The sequence below is a fragment of the Ambystoma mexicanum genome, chromosome 5q, assembly GCF_040938575.1.
Source record: "Ambystoma mexicanum isolate Mex_15411 chromosome 5q, UKY_AmexF1_1, whole genome shotgun sequence".
NCBI lineage: Eukaryota > Metazoa > Chordata > Amphibia > Caudata > Ambystomatidae > Ambystoma > Ambystoma mexicanum.
In genome coordinates, this window is record NC_090933.1 from 1,197,281,315 (window position 1) to 1,197,301,131 (window position 19,817).

The following is a 19,817-nucleotide window of genomic DNA, read 5'->3' on the forward strand; positions in this document are numbered from 1 at the left end:
ATTCGTCATTCACAATGTGGGTGGTTATGCAAAGCCAATTTAATAAAATGTGCATATTTAACCTTCATATGGTAATTTCTGGCGACATCACATCCCATTGTATTTGTTGATGAGTTCCCCCACTTTTATTTGTAGGACTTGACCCCTGCCTACTATGGAATGAACCCTTTTGAAACCACAGCCGTGGTCAGAACCATCACATACCAAGGCAAGGGCAGGCTTATGCAGAGGAGTGAGGAAAAAAGACTTGCATAAGCTCAGACATCCTCCTCCTCCAACTGTCGGCTCCAAGCCCCCAAATGAGATTTTGCGTTGTCACATCTTCCCCTCACATCCACAGGCAGCTTTCATTGTGAACCGATAGCAGTTTGCTGGGTTAGATCGTAATGGGTTCCAGCAATGACCTTGGATTTAAAAATGGCGAATTCTGCATTTAAAAAAAAAAAAAACATAAACTGCGTAATTGTATTCAATTCTGCATTGTGCTGATTAAGGCAGGCGTGTGATTTCTTTTTTTCTCCATGCATGCTCTCTTCTATTGCTGCCCTTGGGACTGTCATCATGTAATTGGACAAGCACAGGGAACTGAAGTAGTCTTTCTATCAAATTGAACAACTGAACAATTCCAATATGGCGTTAATCCCCTGTTCCAAGGGCTGGAATGGGGGACAGGGTGGGTAACAGCCCGGCAGTCCAAGTTATTGGCCGAGCGAAGTGAGGGCAGATAACGATGGCTCCGGCCGTTACCCTCCGTTCCAGCACTTGCCATGGGGGGATTAAGCCTATTGGCCCCCCGGGTGGTCAAAGCGGTAACCCGGGGGGCTAAAAAAAAAAAGGATTTTCCTTTGTTCATCAGTACGCTCAGTGCGTCCCGTTGAACGAAGGAAAATACTTTTCCACGAGGGGCCGATATAGGAAGGGAGCCCCTCCTTACCTTTCCATGGTGGCCTGCTGGAGTGGAGAAGGAGCAGTGGGGAGGAGGGTGGTGGACAGAGGGTGGGGGAAGATGGCATCTGGGGATTCGGCCGTCAGGCCGCATGGAACGCGGGATGAGATTGCTGGTTTCAACCCGCGTATCTAGCCACCTGATTGGATGGCTTCCCGCACCAGGGTGCTAATTCAGTTTATAGATTTTGAATTCTGCTAATTTCTGCATATTATTATAGTTCCATCACTAGAATGCTTTAAACAGTTTAGTTTAGTTTCTTTATTTGTACCGCACGCCAAACCCAAAGGTAACTGGGTGCCAGAGACATAGAGCAAGTTTCAATAGGTTACAAAACATTTTCAGTGTTATCCAAGACAGTAGATAGAAGTGCATTTGACCAGATTATAAAGTGGTCGTAGTGGTGAGACAATAAGAGGAGCAATGCATGCACAGGAAGGTAAATATTCAAGCAGTAGCACCTATCTTGTTAGAGAGCTAAGCTCTGAAGGTCCAAAATGAGGGTTCCATTCTAAGGTTGTTCGGGGTAGCATTCCATAGTTTGGCAGCTAACACCGGGAAGCTTGACCCTCCTGGTTTTTTTTAGCGAGAATTTGGGAATGTTGAGACAATGTGAATATCTTGTTCTCGCTGGTCTGACCAAACTTTTTGTTGAATCTGTCTGCCAGATACATAGGAGCATCGTTGGAGAGACATTTATGGAGGAGGACCAGCGATTTAAGGGCGATTCTGTCTCTTACTGGGAGCCAGTATGCGTTATGTCTGTGGGTGGCGATGTGAGCATGCCTCAGGATGCTTAGTGCTGCTCTAAGAGCGTTATTCTGCAAAACCTGGAGTTTGTTCAGATTACGCTCTGAGGTGCCCAGGAAGAGACTGTTGCAGTAGTCTATTTTTGAGAGCACTAGCGTTCTGGCCAAGGTAAGACAGCTGGTGGGTGAGACGAATGCTTTGCGAGCATTGATGAGCTTGTTGGTATATGCTGTGGAGGAGGCTAGAGCATTAACTTGTTTTTTCAGAGACAGGGTGGAGTCCAGGTGGACCCCCAAGGTTTTAATATTCTTGGCCACTTTGATGAAGTTACCTCTATGTTGATGGCTAAGTAGCGCGGGTTGAGCTTATTTAGACATGGTTGTGAGCCGATGATACATAGCTCAGTTTTCTCGTCGTTTAGGCATAAGCCATGTTCCGCCATCCAGGATTGGATCTCCAAGTAGAGATCGTTAATCCATTTGGAATCTTTGTCATAGCATCCTGACAACGTGATGACTTAGTGTAGTTGACACCCAGGTTGTCAAGGCAGTCAAACATGAGCTTAGTAAAGATGTTGTATAAGGTTGGTGATGTACACGAGACTTGTGGAACCCCACAGTGGATAGGTATAGGTTGCGCTGAGGCTGATGGGAAGAAAACCCTAGTGGTCCGGTTACATAAAAAGGATTGTACCCAAGTGGACGCCTCACTAGAGAAGGCAGCAGCTGAAGTCAAGTATTCAGTAAGGTTCTGGTGATCGACGAGGTCGAACGCTGCCGATAGGTCAAGCTGCAGGAGCATGGCTAGTTTACCGTTGTCTTTTGCCTCATCCATCTGGATTTTTAGGTCCAAGAGGGCAGTTTCTGTTCCGTGCCTAGGTCTAAAGCCTGATTGTCTTAGGCGCAGAGGGTTGTTATCTTCAAGATGTTTCTTTATCTGAAGATAGGCCACTCTGTCTAGGATTTTAGAATGTAAGGGACAGTGGTGATGGGTCTGTAGTTGGTAGGGTTGTTAGCGTCTAGATTAGGTTTTCTTAGTAAGAGCATCATCCACGCCTCTTTGAGGCTGTTGGGGACTGAATTGGTTTTGAAGGAAGAGTTGATTACGGCTGTAATACATGGGGCCAATTCGCTAGCAGCTTCTTGAATGATGACAGCTGGGCATAGGTCCCCTTGGCATCTAGATGGTTTAAGGCCTTTGATGATGATCTCTACTTCTTTGGCTGAGACTGGGGTGAAGAAGAACAGGGGGCAAGTAGGAGTGTAGGAGGGGGAGGTGTAGGAGAGTCTGCGTTTTTAGCCAGGCATGTTTTTTTATGTTCAATTCTTGATTGAAGTAGGGTAATTTTGTCTGAAGCGCTTTTTTGATTTTTTTCACACCAATCTTCATCTTTCAGGCAGGATTCTGCAGAAGTAGGAGGTGACTCAAGTTCCCTAAGGATGTTGAATAGTTCTTTTGTCTTTGAGTTGGCATTGGCTATTCTATTGTCATAAGTTTCTTTCTTGGCAGAGAGGATAGCTGTTTTATAGGAGTAAGCGGCTGCAGTGAAGAGAGCTTTACTGGATAAATTAGGACTTTTTCTCCAAACTGCTTCTGCTGCTTGTTTGGCATTACGCAGAAGTTTCAATTCAGGAGTGAACCATGTATTGAGATGTGCTGCTGGTTTGGCTTTGGTTAGTTTGATAGGTGCTAGGTTGTCAACTGCTTATTCAAGGGTCTTGTTGTAGAGATTGACTAGGTTGTTTGCGTCTGGAGAAGGCTGTTATATTCCTTTAACATAGTGATTGGTGCATGTGCAGTCCAAGATACTTTGCATCACATGCCTGTTATAAGCATATATTCATCATACCATTACTCATATTAGATTAAAGACACATGCCAGAATCTCTCTGAGGGCCAAAAGAGAGGTACAAGTAAGTAAAATATAGCGCATTTCAACAGCGGATATGATGTAGTACAAGGTTACATTTTTCAAAGTTTGACATTTTGGCGATCCATAGTTAGAGAAGGTGTACATTTACTTGTCTCTATCCTATTGAGGGAGATACCTGCAAGTTCTCCCTGTACACAATCCTGGGTATTTGTTCTAGTAGCAGTGCTTATGTGGAGGCAACAGGAAGACATTCTTATCCTCAGAGTTAGGAGCAATAATTCTTCCTGACCAATAATTGGAGGAGACGGGGGAAGTTGAGAATGTAGTTGTAGAGTTAGAGATGCAGAACCTGTGACAGTAGATTACACTTTTCTAAATTAAGCTCTGTTATCGGGGGATTAAGTGAAATATAAGAATCTTGACTTCACCAGTCCTCGGTATCCAGAAGAGGAGATGTACAGTATTTGGGCAAAAATTACACATTCCGAAGGCATTACAAGGTGGTAAAATCCCTCTGACAAAGTTTTGTTCTGACTTTGAAGGCCAAGGGAGTTAACCATTTGTTACAGAGGTATTATAGCTATACTGACATTCTACGCTCCAAGAGTATGCATGTTTTGTTTAAAAGTAGGAAAGACAACCAAGACACATTGGAATGTTGGGACCAAACACCTGGAGAGAGCCCTGGACCAAACAGGAAGCACAGAATGCATATGTTACCTGTCGGTAACAGCTCGCGTTCTGCATCAAATCAACCTTAGCCCCTGTCCCGGGTCCACCATTATTTTATACCACTGTCGTGGACCCCTATTTCTTCCTTGTCACACGTCTACTCCTTGCCACATGTGTCCTCTTGCCGTTAATACCTACCTCCTTCCGAAGTCCTTCCTCAGTAGCCTTAATTCTGCTTGGCTGCACAAATTGTGGACGGCCATTTTTACTGTTTGTTTTGAAGTCGATTGGGCACATGGAAAATGCATGGCTAATTTTACCTTAAAAATACTATTGGCACCCTGAGACAAAAACCCAAGAATGCTAATTGCCTTAACATCCTTCTTGAGGGTCAGAAATAGCTGTAAATGGTCCCAAGACTGCAGAGGCTCTCTCTGTGCTCAGACCTACCTGCCATGGGCTGGCAGGCAGTTGACCGCCTTGTCTGTCAGCAAGACTTTCTCTAATTATATATTCTCACACTGTATTGTCTACAGTGGAACTGCCAACATTGCAGTGTTCTTATTAAGCTTTGTGGACCCCCAGTGAGGGTCATACTGGGTATTATACACCCATGAAGTCTGATATGACCTGAGGCCTAAGTCTATAAAACTATTATAACTAACTTACGTCTTTCATGTGAAAGGAAAAAAAAAAGAAAAGCACAAAGGGGATTCTACCAGAGAACAAAGATTCACTTATTATTTCGATCTGTTTTTATGCACAAGTCTATTCTTTAATTTCTCATGTGAACTAGCCAAATTATTTTACAACACCTTTAATATTATGATTTAGTCAAACATTTATTAATTGATTTTCTGATTCACACTTATATCGTAGCAAACACACTCACCGTCACATACAAAATGGATGTGTTATCTTATTGAGACATGAATGAAACATGAAAATCAAATTTCAATCACCCAGTTGTGATGAGACACAAGACAAGAAAAGTAACAAGCAAATAGAACCTAAATAGCAAATTAAACAGAACTAAACAAGGTATTCTAAAAAAACAACGCAAATGAGTTGCACAATGTGTCCACGGTTCGACACATGTCACTGCGTTTTGGTGGGAATATATGTACCACCTTCTTCAGGACTAGAAAACCCTGGAGAGATTGACATAGAGAAGAGAACAGGGGACAGAATTAGTTACCCTAGTGGGATATTACCTGGCTAAAATTCCAAATGGTTAGCCAAATTCTGGCTTTCTCACCAAATTCTTTACAGATCAGACCAACCCAATTCCAAAGGCGCAAGTCATCTAATGGCTTGCAATTATGTTCTTAGTCTTCCCCTAGTGTTAATTCTAGGGGAAGAAAGATATATCATTATGACAACAGGGCATGAATCCCTGTCTCAAACCAAATAGGACAAAGTCATCTTTGTCAGAGAAAGTAAGAAAGGAGAGCAGATCAAGATAGAGATAAATTAATAGGGTTACTCACCGTAGTGACCACCTTACTCCTAGTCCATAGTCCCCTTTCCTCCATACTTATGGGACATTCCTCCGTCCTGTGGGACGGGACCGGAGCACCGTGTAAAAAGCATCACATTCTCATTTTACGCAGGGTACTGCACGCGGCCGTAACGCCGCCCAGCGCATCGCCCATCAGTCCTTTTCTATCGGCAGATCAGAGACCTTTAAGCAATAGCAGAGGAACCTTATTAGAGGGGACGGCGGGCGAGCGTATGGAGGAAAGGGGACTATGGACTAGGGGTAAGGTGGTCACTACGGTGAAAGCATACTCCTACGTCCCGTCCTCTTTCCTCCATAATTATGGGAGATTCCCAAGCACTCCTCACAGGAATTACGGGTGGATGGAAAACTCCTTACTTGAAAAAGTTTTTAAGCACAGCCTGGCCAAACTGAGCATCAGACCTTGGGCTCAGATCCAAACAGTAGTGTTTACAAAAAGCTGATGGGGAGGCCCAGGTAGCCGCTTTCGCGATAGTCTCCCAGGGGACATACTTTTGAAAGGCAACAGCAGCTGCCTTGCCCCGTACCAGGTGTGCGTGAAACCCCTTTGGAGGATGAAGACCTTGAACAGCGTAAGACTCCATAATACAGGCAGCAATCCATCTGGAGATAGTCGCTTTAGAGGTCGGTTTACCCTGCGGATTACCGAAGGTCACCAGGAGCTGAGAAGAACTCCTAAATTCAGATGTTCTGTCCAGATAGAACTTAAGAGCTCTTCTAACATCCAGGCATTGCAAAAACCCTCTCAGCCTCTGAGGCTGGATCTGGAAAAAAGACAGGCAAAGAGATTGACTGATTCAGATGAAAATCAGAGACCACTTTTGGAAGGAAAGAAGGATTCGTCCTCAGGACCACCTTATCCTTATGAAAAGCCAGGAAGGGATGCTCCACCGACAAGGCCTGGAGCTCACTCCCGCGTCTTGCCGAAGTCACAGCGACCAAGAAGGACACTTTGCACGAAAGGTGCTTAAGGTCTACAGTAGCCATTGGCTCAAAGGGCTTATGGCACAAGGCCGTAAGGACTACGTTCAGATCCCACGTCGGATGCGGTTTGCGAACAGGAGGGTAAAGACGCATAATACCTGCAATGTGCCTTTGAACCACTGGATTTGTCAGCGAAAACGAGCTCTGGTCCGTGGATAGGTATGCGGCAACTGCCGAAAGATAAGTCCTGCATGACAAGACATGAATGCCCGATTCTGCTAGATGAGAGACGAAGGACAGCAGACTTTAGGTGGAAGAGACATACACATTCATATAATATACAGTACTCATTGAGTCTTTCCAAAGCTCACGTTTTTGACATTGCTAGTGCCATCCATATGGCCAATTTGAGCACATTACTTGTACAGTACGTTTTTAACAACTACAACATTTTGTTATATGTTTATACATGCGCGGTAAGTGAGGTAGTAGTGAGGTTGGTGGAGCACGCGGGAACAACCCGCCACTCAGATTGGCGGCAGTGGCACATAGTGGGCTCAGACACACATATGGTGCATTTTCGTGCACCCCTTACATGAGCCCTCAGTATGGTTGCATTTGTCTTCCTTTGCACTCTAGCAGCATTAGTTCAGTTTTGGCGCGGGACAGTGGGGTGCAGTCTTCTCGATAACACACATAACATGAAAAAACACCACGCCGCTTTTACCATTTGCACATAGCTACAGGGATGTGGGTGCTTCATCCCTAATGTCATATGGGCACCCATCCTGCCATTTTCATATATTTTACAGGTTTTTAGTCAGAGAGGTTGTGGGGAGAACGCTTTCATCACAGGTGGTTTGCTCATTATTAGTATTTAGGGACTTTGCTTTTGTCAGGGGACCATTGTACAGTTCTTTTCCACCCAGGCCCTGCTGGCCGGGTCATGCTGGAAACAGCGATACACTGCTCATGCCCGTCTGTTCGTGGGAACGGGCGCTTAGCAGATCTGCCAGGGAGCTGTGGCCACAGGGATGAGTGATACTCTCCAAGGGTGGGTGCCTTGCGGTGGTGCGCAGGGCTCAAGCCATTTTTATTATACAAAATGGTTTCTAGGGCCTAGCTAAATTGAACAGGTTTGGTCAATGTCTTCTGCCAGTGCCCCACCCACCACAGGAAGGACACCCGGCGAGCCATGAACCTTCCCGGGGGAGAAGAGGCATGGGAGGGGGTCTCCTGGACCAGTCCTCCCATACATTTCCCCCCTTTCGCTACTTAGGTAACGAATACTTTAAATCCTCCAACCTCCTGCTTTCTTCCTCGTCGGCTATAGCGTCATCCCATACAGGGGTGCCTTTTATGGGCATCCATGCCCTGCACACCCCTCGCAAGCTTTCACCTCTCCTAGCATATTCATCTGGGGTACAGGTCAGGTATATACAACCGCTATCCCCTTCTAGGTCCACCCACACTTCCTCAAACCATTCGAGTACCCGGGGCTCTTTGATTGTAGTGTGCCATAACTTGTCTACTATGCCCTTGTCGTGGTACATGGGCACCATCTGGAATCTTGACGTGTAATCTGTACCCGTTTGTACCTGTGCTTCCTGCATAGTTTCTATTGTACCTCGGGCGTTGCCCATTGTCACCATCATCATTGCACCATTCGGTACTGCGTTGGCACAACATCGAAGACCCACCTGGCATAGGCAGAAAATGAAAAGGAGGAACACTACAGCCGGCATCAAAAACTTGACAGTCATTCCCAGCCATGATGGGACCCAGGAGAAGATATTGTCGAACCATGTACTTTCTTCTGCTCCTCCTTCCATTCTCATTCTTTCTCCTAGGCTATGTACTGCTTCGATCACATGGGACAGGGAGCCGTTATCTGCGACTTCAGAAGGTACGAAAGTGCAGCAGGCACTTCCAATTTTTCGGCAAACACCTCCGTCCATTGCTGTCAACAGGTTCAAGACATACCTGTTCTGCATGGTCATTAGCCGCAGTGCTCGTAGTTCTACTTTTATTACGTTAAATCCTTCTTCAGTATCATTTGCCAATTGGATCAGTTCCCAATGTGTGATCTGGAGCCACTTTGCGTTTGCTCGCGCCTGGATGCTTGGGATGAGTGAGGCGAAGAACGTTTCTGCAGAGCTGAATAATAGATATCTATCCGGGATCTGTGCCAGCAGTTCTGATGATGCTTTGGATATGTAGTTCGATGACCGTCTGTTTCGGGACAGCGCCCCTTCCTTGTTTTCGGAGGAGAGGACATATACTTGTGATTCTGCAGTTGGTGGGGCCCCACTCTGTTGAGATTTTCCTCGCATCTCCTTGCCCCCATCAATGTGGCTTCCTGGTATCACCATTAGCGCGGAGTGCAGGGTGGCCAATGAACAGCTGCCTCCCCAGGATTGTGGGAGGTGCAGGTATGCTTGGTTGCCACATACCCAATAGGTATCCATCAGGGCCGCTGTCCCTTTTCTCATATCTGGGATGGTGAGGGTCTTGTTACAGTTCTTGTTTGCCCCCATGGTGGTTCTCCCGTCCACCTTGAAACACAGTTCATAGTTTATTTCTTTCTGCAGCTTGAAGGGTTTCTCGATGGCCGTTACCCAAGTCAATTTTGAGATGTGCTCCTTCCATATTGGTGTGCATGTCTCTTCTATCCATTGCAGTTTTTCTGGTGCCACACCCCGCAGTGCTTCAGTCTTGCACATTATTTCTTCGTCCTTCCACTTGTTGTCCGAAAAAAGTGTTTCTTGTATTATAGAAAATGGATCCTCCAAATAGACCACTCCTACTGCCTTTGGGTAACAGGTCTTTTCGTTCTGCAGCATCATGAAAGTTATCTCATGTGCCTGGAAGGTGTTCTTAATTCTGCACAACGTGAGATGAAAGAGACACTGCGCATCGACAATAGGCAACTCTTTCGGTAACAATACTTTGGGTGTACCTGAAGCATGGGGAATGAGGGAGCAGACATAACGGCTCTCATTTGTTGTTTGCTTAGCCGTTGCACTCATGTCCACATACCATTTATTTGTCTGGTGGGGATGTCGTGGGTCTTCCATTTTGTCTAATCCTAACCCATAATATTCATCATATTTCCTCCTCCCCGCCTCCCTTCTCTGTCTGTTATTCCTTTTTCTAAGGTATCTCCCGGCCTCACGGGCGATGGACAGTGTGCGCCCCCCTTTCTCCCTCTCCCCCCCTTTGCCCAATTATCATACAGTATTTCATATCTCGCTGTCATTTCTTCATTCTCCTCCTTTATGCTCTCTGGCAGTGTGTTTTTTGTTACGGGAGTGGGCCTGCTGGTGGGGGTGTTATATAACCAGGATATAGCAGAGGGGTTACGATCATTTAGACTGCGGGCATTATAATTAGATACCTTTGGCGGGGAAATTGTGCTGTTTTGCATTTTTCCCTGCAGACCTTCATTATGCGAGATAGCAACATTGGATGGTGTCGTGTAATATCCCCATACCAGTTTAGTTCCATCCCATACCAAAAATATCACCTTCTTTAGTATTTACAATTGCTGTTTCATTTGTCACATTAGTCCCGTTAATCCCTCCCCCCTCGTTCATCTCGACAGAGATGAACGTTATGAACCAATACGTAACCAGGCCAAACATCATTGTAAAAAATAATGTAATGCATATTGACAATCCACACTCATACGAATATCTACATCTCTCAGCTAACAATTCTCTATATCTAATAAATCTATCCATTGTAGGCTGCCCGTTAGTTGCCATGGTAGGTCCTGTTTGAGATATAAAAGTGCATTAAGTGCATGCATGTAAACATTTTGTTGGCACTACCAGTGCCAAGATATCATGGAAGGGGAATGGAAGTGAGTAGGGGAGTGGGGTTGGGGATGTACCGACAAGGGAGCAGACACTACACATTTTTATCATATTATTATTTACATATAAGTCCACATTTTATTTTATTTTTTCAATCTTTTCATCTTTATAGATACCCTTAAATGTACTTGTTCTCGTCATCAATTTTCTCAATCAGGTGCATTTCCGTCACACACATGTTCACATTCACTCATTATTTTCATTTGTATTGCTTGCTGTTGTCTGTGCCCCCTCATCCACTTCCTCCCGCGCGCTATTATATGCCCTTCGTACATCCATCAAATGTATCCAGTAATTAAGGCCCTTCACTTTTACAGCCGTAGGAGTACAAAATACCACTTCGTATGGTCCGTGGAACCGTGGTGCATTCCACCGGCGCACAAAGCTCCTGACATAAATGGATTCTCCCGGCATCAGTTGTACCGGTGTTTCAGGCTCCGTAAGGGACTCCGTTGTGTTCCCTTCTTCCCTTGTGAATGGTGGGGAGAGCTGCTTTGATATTGCACGCGCTGCCCTAGTTAGCTTTTTCAGGTAGTCTGTGAACTCATCTCCCAATATCGCAGCGCTTCTGTGCGCGTCTGAGGGTTGGCGCAGTGGGGAGTGTGCTGTGTGCATTCGTCTCCCGGTCACTATTTCGTGCGGGGACAAGTGGTCTTTGCTTGGCTGATTTCTCAGCTCAAACAGCGCAAGGGGCAAACAGTAAATCCAGTTCTTCTTTAATGAGAAGCATAATTTTGATAATCTTCCTTTTAACAGGCCGTTCATCTTTTCTACCACGCCATTACTTTGAGGATGATAAATCGAGCACAATTTATGTTTTATTCCCAATAGTGTCGTTACTTCTTTGAAGAGCTCGTTCACAAAGTGAGTGCCGTTGTCTGAGCGAACTACGTCACAAATTGCCCAGCGTGGGAATACTTCCCTTACTAGGAACTTTACAGCGCTTTTAGCATCAGGTCGTGCACATGGGCCTGCTTCCACCCACCTCGAAAATGGGCATACAACCACAATCATGTAGTGTGCCCCATTACACCTTTCTCCCATGTCTGCGTGGTCAATGAGTAGCTCTCTGAATGGCCCAATTGGTTTTGGAATTGTTCCCCTGAGTGTACGTAATGTCATTCCAGAGTTGTATATCTGGCATGTTGTGCACTCCATTGTCAATCTAGATATGTGCTCCTGAATACAGGGCACGAACCACTCCTCTTGTATCTCTGCTGCAATGTGTTGTTTCGTGTTGTGTGCTGGGAAGTGTAATTGTTGAAACGCTATTTCTAACAGCTTTACTGGTATTACCACTTTTCCTGAGTTATTTTGTCGCCAGAGTAAGTCTGTTACTGATTGGCTGCACCCTCGTTTTACCCACATCATCTTTTCATCGCCACTTGCTCCTTCCTGCAACTCTAGTATTTGTGATATGGGCATCGCATTGTATCCTTCTGGGAGCTCTTCGTTTGTCTTGTGCTGCAGCATGTACTCACCTGTTTCATGTTTTTCAAAATATGAAGCTTCCTTGGCAGCAGCGTCCGCTGCCGCGTTCCCCAAAGACACAACGTCTGTGTTGGACGTGTGTGCTTGGCACTTCACTATTGCTACCACTGTTGGGTCTTTTAGGGCCTCAATTAATTCCTTCAGCAATTCTGCATGCTGCACTGGAGTCCCATCTGCTCTTCGAAACCCCCTCCGCCCCCATCTTGCCAGACCCCCATGTACTGTTGTCGTCATGTAAGCTGAATCTGTGTATATTGTTACTGCACACCCTTTAGCTGCATGTAGTGCTTCTATTAATGCAATGAGTTCCGCTGCCTGTGCTGAGAAATGGGATGGAAGGCGATACTGCACTAGTGTCTCGTACTCACCATCTTCTAATCTCACCACCGCCATCCCCACATGTCTCTCTCCCGTGTCCATGTCAATTGATGCTGACCCATCCACAAAGTACACCTCCCCCTCGCTCAGGGCATTCTCGCACACCACCGTGTCCTCCCCTCTTTCCCCTGTGTAAGTTGCACAGTTGTGTTCCTGCATGTCCTCCAGTGTGCATGCTTCTGTAATGAATGTTGCCGGATTCACTGTTCTGCATCGTACCACATTGATATTGGCGCTCGACAATATTATCTCATAGGCAGTTGCTCGCTGTGTGGTCAGTGTACTTTTAGACCTCTCAAGTATTGCAAATAATGAGTGTTCCACAAACAATGTGACAGGGCATCCCATTACTATTGTGGCACTTTTTTCAATGGCGAACGCGGCGGCGGCGAGAGATTGCTCGCACGCGAAGTGTCCTTGCATCACCGCATCCAAGGTGCCACTATAGTAAGCCAACGGTTTGTGTCCTAGAGAAGTCTTTTGTGTCAGTACAGCCGTCATGAGTGTTCCCTTACAATGTGAAAATAGGAAAAACTTGCGTTCATAATCAGGGTTGGCGAGTACCGGAGCACTCGAAATCAATTCTTTTAGTGACTTGAATGAGTCACTCATCTCTTCTGACCATTCTATTTTCCTGTTCCCGTGTTGTGCCTCCTTGAGTGCTTGCAGTAATGGTCTTGTGTAGGCTGCATAATCTAATATCCATGCTCTGCAATAATTGCACATTCCCAAGAATTTCTGCATCTCCTTCACTGTTGCGGGTTCTCTTACTGATCTTATTGCTTCTACCCTGTCAGGGATTATTCTCTTTCCGTATTTCGATATCAGCTGCCCTAAGTATAAGACCTCATCCTGACAGTATTGTAGCATTTCCTTGTCCACTTTGTATCCCTTGTTTGCCAGCATTGACAGGAGTGTCACTGAGTCTTCCCTGCATATTTCTGCATTCTGTGCACATATGAGCAGATCGTCTACATACTGGATGATGGTGCTTTCAACCGATAAATTACAGAGGTCTTCGTGTAGAATGCGGTTGAAGATGCTTGGGCTCTCACAGTAACCCTGTGGTAGTCTACAGTGTTCGTATCTCTTTCCCCCAAACGTGAATGCTGTCAGGTATCTGCTTTCTTCTGCCAAGGGGATGGAAAAGAATGTGTTTTTCAAATCGACCACTGTGAAATGTGATGCCGTTTTTGGGATACTGCATAATATTGAAGCAGGGTTCGGGACCAAAGGGAACTCTTTCTGTATGACGTCATTTAAGGGGCGTAAATCCTGGATCATCCTCTAAGCCCCTCCCTTTGCTTTTTTAATCGGGTAGATGCAGGTGTTGCATGGTGAGTTTGAGGGCACTATTATTCCCTGAGCTAACAATGCATTTATTGTCTCTTTTAGTCCTTCCTCCGCCTCACGGGGCAATGGATATTGCTTTACTCGGGGCAGGATTGCCCCTTGTTTGAGTTTTATGACCACTGGCGTCACTCCGTGCAACAACCCCACATCATGGGGGCCCGTGGTCCACAAATTTTTTGGCACCAGTCGCATGTCATCATCAAAAAATGACGGTGGTGTTCCCACTACCGCCATCAACTGAACGGGAATTTGCCTAGCTTCAATCAAAATGTCACAGGGCATTGCTATTTCCATTATTATTTCGCCATCATTGTCTGAATAAGAGATAAGATCCTCATCAGATAAGTCTCCTAGGGCAATATTGGCGTTGACGCACAGTACAGTGCGCCATTCACATCCATCTATGTCCATCCCAATTACCGCAATCCTTTTCGCTGACACCTGTACAGCATGCAAGTCTAATGATACCACTGACCCTGGTGTTATGTCTGGGCGCACCATTGGGCGGAAGATGAATTCCGCGGGTATTCTCCAATCCAGCCTTTTTAGCTCAGGAACTACTTGGGCCAGTATTTTCAAACCTTCAACAAACATCCTTTCATCCACTGGCAGGCCACGTATTTCCGGAGCCGTTGTTTGAGCCTGTACTACCAGCATTACTCGTAATGGGCATATTCCTGGTGTTGAACACACTATTCCCCTTTCTGTGAATGATATTGTCATGTTAAGCTTGCTAAGAAGGTCCCTCCCTAGCAGGTTTATTGGCGATTGCTCATAATACAGTAAGGGTGTTTTTACAGTTTTACCCCCCACTGTCACATCCAAAGCTTCTGTATAAGGAACTTCAATTACAGCCCCAGAGAACCCCTGCGTCTCTAACTTCCGGTTAGATAACGGAAACCGGCCCTCCCTAATACATGATTTCTCCGCTCCCGAATCCACCATGAATATGAACTGCTTGTCTCCTATCTGCGCCCCTACCAATGGTTCCTCTGCTGCATCGTAGGTGGTAGATAAGACAGGACACGCAAGTGTTTTCTGTGGCCTGTCCTATGCAGGGTGTCTCATTTCCCCCCCCTGGTTGAACACGCTCCCTGAAACTGATACCCCACTATAGGGGGCTGGTGCTGGGGCTCCATTTGCTGTTGTCGCGAAAGGGTTTCCTGGAGTGTAGTGCATTGTGTCATTGTTCTGTGGGTGATTCTGTGTTCTGTATTGGTGTCCCTGCCGTTGTTCAGGGTACCCCTGTCCTGGGTCCCTTTGTTGTTGTCCTATTGGGAGACCATATGGGCTCCCCGGATGAGGATGGCCATAGTGTTCTCCCTCCGGGAACCCGTTGTTTGGTCTACCCCTGCATTCTCTTGAAAAGTGCCCTCACCTCCCGCAGTTCCAACAACTTCCTTGTGCACCCCTGGGACCCTGCCATCCGGTTCCTCCCATTCCCCCATACCCTTGTCCACCCCCTCTTCGACCCCTGTACCCACCTCGTCCCCCTCGAGGGGCCCACTCTTGCCACTGCGGACCTCCACTCTGCTCCTGCTCGTTCCACTGCCGTGATCCTACTCCTGCCCAATTCGTTGCCATCTTCCCCTGTATTGCTTCCAGCCCCTCCTCCTCTTCATCTCCCTCCCTACTGTGTGGGAGCGCGGCTACTGCTGCAGCGACCTTCAGCAGCTTTGTTTGTACTAGTTTCGCTTTGTCTGCCAATCTCCTCTGTGCCACCTCCTTTTCCCTTTCCTTTATTCGTTTGCAGTGGTGAACTATTATGCTCTGAATTTCAGGCCAACCTTTTGCTTCAATACCTGCTATTTTGTCAAGTGCCTTTTGCACCTCTTTTGGGAGCCCCCTCTTTATTATAAAATAGAATGATGTTGACTGATACCAGGGCGTGCCCGTTTCGGTTCTCCACATATCTTGGACTCGAAAAATGTAATCCATAGCATCTTCCCTTTCATTCATTGTACATTGCATTACTGACTGTAAATCTGGGGTATCTGGGAACGTTTCCCGCAAGGCATCCCACACCCTGGCACGTACTGTATTGAAAGAGGCGCCATCATGACGATCGCAGTCTAACGTCACTCCCGGGAAGCCAGCTTTTACCCATACTCTGTCAGCTTGATCCCCAACTGCTGATACTAGCAAACTCTTCACGTCGCCTATTGCTAGAGGTACCCCGGCTGTGTGTTTCTCAAAGGCATATATCCACTTGCTTGCCCCTCCTGATAGCGGGGGCAATAATTTTAACAAATTGGCCTTATCCATCTGAGCCCAGGGTATGTAATTCGGCCTCCCTCCTCCTCTATGTATCAATGGGAGTTGTAGCTTCCCCTTTGTCGTTGTATCTGCACTCATCTTTACTCCTGATTTTCCTAATGGCGCCATTTTTCCCAATCTGTTCCTTAGTCGCCCTGTCCACTCCTCGTCCATCGTTCTCATTGAGCATGCGCCATCCAACTCCTCGCTTCCGCCTCCCATTGCCACACTTAGCCTTTCACCTTCTTCTAAGTCATCCCCTATATCACACAATAGCTCCTCTCTGCCTCCTGTGGTCCTCACCTCGTCACCAGTACACCCCTCTCTTCCCTCTAGTTCAATTATCCGTGTTGGTTCTTCTTCTATACTAAACAGTATCTCTCCTTTTATCCATCCTTCTCCAAATGTCCTATTCTCACTCTGGGCTCCTGATGCAGGCTCTCATCTAGCGGTGCTGATTGCAGTCCGCTCACATATACTTTTAATTCTCGAGAGCTCATCTTTGGCTATAGAAAGTCTGGATTCTAGATCCCCTGTCAATTTCTCTATATCCACCCTTGGTGTACTTACCTGCTCTCGTTCTCTATGACTCTCATATGGTGGTGGTGCAGTTGGCCCTTGAGTGATAGTGGTTGTCGTTGGGGTACATAAGTTGGGTCGCTATATCCTTCTGCGGGCACTGGCTTATTTAGCATTGGGTACAACCTAGTTACCTCAATCGGGGGCTTCTCTTCTGAAAGTACCTTGTCATCTTCTGGTATCAGCAATGGTTTGTCAGTAGTAGATGGTAGGTCAGTATCTGATTCCCTTTTCTTAGGAGGGGGTATTTCTTCAAACAGTCTCCATAGGTCTAATATTTCCCTCCTATTGTGCAGTTGCTTCCCCTTATATTTCAAACAAATGCATGTGGCTACCATATCTAAGACGCTTTTGTCAAATGACCCCCCTTCTGGCCATATCTGAGGTAACCCTTCTCCCTTTAACTCTGTGATCCACTGGTCATGATATTTCTTAATCCGTTCTGCGTACCCAGGTAGGCTCTTACAAATATGTGATAAGGGTGTTTCTGCCCCCATACTTCGTACTTGCTGGATGCTAGTGTACCTCTCTTTGTATGTCTGTCTCGTACTATGGACGTGTCACCATATGAACTCTCGTACTTCTGTCTTATTGCGCATGGGCGTGTTTTCCCGCCACCTGTACAGTATGAGAATGGCTGCACACAGCCTCTATTCTATACTCTTTAGGGGGCATGTACAAGAGCAAACCATCAATAACTGTGACAATTGAACCCAGCAGATCAACAAAATGAACACTCACTTTACTACATTACACTCTTCTTTCTGATATTTCTCCTGGGCACACTTACCGTAACCGTACCACAATTACGTATTCCTGACCACCCTTACATACTTATTATATCAAACATGTTCTAACATACACGATGCATACACACTCATAAGCAGCACTCTATTCACAGCCCAGTTTGTCCTCCCTTTCCTCCCTTGCCAACTGTCCCTGTCCGTCTTAATCTGATATATATATTTGTCTCCTAATTTTGAAGTAAAATTATTTTTCTACTTACATTATATCTTTGTTTGTACTAACCCACTTTGATTTACCCATAAACCCAGAGAGAAAATAGAAATAGTAGCAGTCACTAATGTGTTTTCCGTGTCTTCCTTTACCAGACACCTTTATCTCATATTCCACTTCTTCATATATTCCCAGTACTAGTCAAGATAGCACTATGCGGCGCCGCCTTCCACCCCCTTGCGGAGCTAGGTTCCCGTCTCTTTATCTCTGTTCACCTCTTAGTCCTAATGGCCATGTGCAAAGAAAAAGCAAAGAAAGTTTAGGATGGCCCTTAGTAGACCCAAAGTGCCCCCCTTTCAACCAGCCTTGTTCCCCGTCCTATATTTCCTCCCCTGCTCCCTTTAAGGTCTCTCGCACTCAATACTCACGTGCCTGTCTTGAACCGAGAGTCTCCGAAACTGGGTCCGTCCAGGCAGTGTTGCCGTTTGCTCAACGGTCAGCTCCGGCGAGCGATACTCAAAGGGGATTTTTTAACCGGGATCCCGTACCCTCTCTCTGGTGAGTGCGCACTTCTGAGCGTACCGTTCGCCGTTGGCAGGCAGCCTCCCGGAGCCGGCGCACCGTGCGTATCCCTTTTCGACCGGAGATTTTCGTGCCAAAGGGGACGGTAGGGATATATATATATATATATATTTCTGAGGCTTGTGGAATCTGCTTAGATCACATGCTGTGCATAGGCCGACATCTAGTGGAAGCTGCAGAGTATTACAGTTTGTTTTTCGAAACTCGAAAATGGGCGTCGACACAGGCGTGCCAGTAATACTATCCCTAGTGTGACGTCCACTGTACCCAAGATCCCTCACGCGTCTAGGATCCTCAGATTGTTTTTTTCCGCCATACTGGTCGGAAGCATCTTGAAGTTAAAAATTATTTATTGACATCCTTCCCTACCTCAACGTCGACCCTCGACACTCGACGACGGCTGGAGAAGACATTGACCGTCGGCTGCTGCATGACGGATCTGGGCCTCGGAAGGCCGCTGGCCTCGGCCCGGGCCTAGTAGGCCGCTGGCCTCGGCCCTGCAAGTAGGGAGAGTGGGGGGTGGTACATACTCTTCACTCTTAGTATATAGGTACACCTTATATATTTCCTACACTTACCAGCCCGCTGCCTCAAGGTGCGTATGGAGGGTACCCCTTTCCAATTCTGCCCCAAGTGCAACCGCAAATACCCTTGGGTCGACAGGCACGCCACGTGCAATCTCTGCTTGCCGAGGGACCACCCCGAAGCGAACTGCAGAGCGTGTAGTAGGTTTAAGCCTAAGACACTTAAGGACCGTTCGACAAAGCGTTGGGCCCACCACGCCAGGCAGGCGGCCATGGCAGCGGAGGGCACCTTCAGCGATGGCAGCGACGCCGTACTTTCGGACGGCGAGGGCATTACGGCGTCGAAAGACTGCCGAGCGCAGGTCCCCGACCTCGGAAGGTTGTCCGGCAGGGCGGCTATGGGGAAGACCCCCGGCGACGCAAGCGCTATACACCCTACACACACAAAGCACACTAAGTCCAACCGAACCTCGACGACGTTGACTTCTCGGAAAGAGGCACAGATAGAACGGTCCGACTCGGTGTCCTCTGGGCGCTCTCGATCGAGATCGCCTCATGACGCAAGGCAATCATCCACTCTTGCCAAGAGTGCCTCGCTCCCTAGATTAACGGAAGTTCGATCGTCGGAAGACGAAGACGACTTCCACCCCCAGGCCGCGCTCCAGGAGACCGAGGCCGCAGTTAACACCAGCGAGGCCCCACGCTCGAAACACACAGATACCTCTCCCGACCCTCGACGCCAGGCGTCGAAAGTCTCTGGGGCCTCCAAGGGGCAGGGAAAACATTTTTCCACGCACGGGGAGGGGGGGAAACAGCGGAAAGCACAGCCTTCCACTCCTAAGCAGACAGACAAACACAAATCTACTGGGACATCAACATCCAGCAAGGGTACCCTTGTTAAGTCCTCTAAGTTGCCTACTAAAGTCATACCCTGTTCCAAAGAATGGTCCAGTGAAGACATAGACAGGGTCATGTCAAGGATGTCTTCCTTAGCTGATTTTTATGACAAAAACCCAGAACATTTCCTTTCGTATGACCCTCAAGGGGCCACACCTTCAGGCTCCTCTGATCCTATCCCCCTAAGTAAAAAGGCCCGGTTCGAAAGACCTGAACCCTTAGAGGTGCAGCATTA

At 46.8% G+C, this 19,817-nt stretch overlaps 1 protein-coding gene across 1 annotated transcript in view; it reads left to right on the plus strand.

Annotated features, from left to right (window-relative positions):
- DENND3 (DENN domain containing 3) overlaps positions 1 to 19,817 on the plus strand; it is a 1,010,513-nt gene that overhangs the window by 300,488 nt on the left and 690,208 nt on the right. The gene's annotated exons all lie outside the window — the stretch shown is intronic.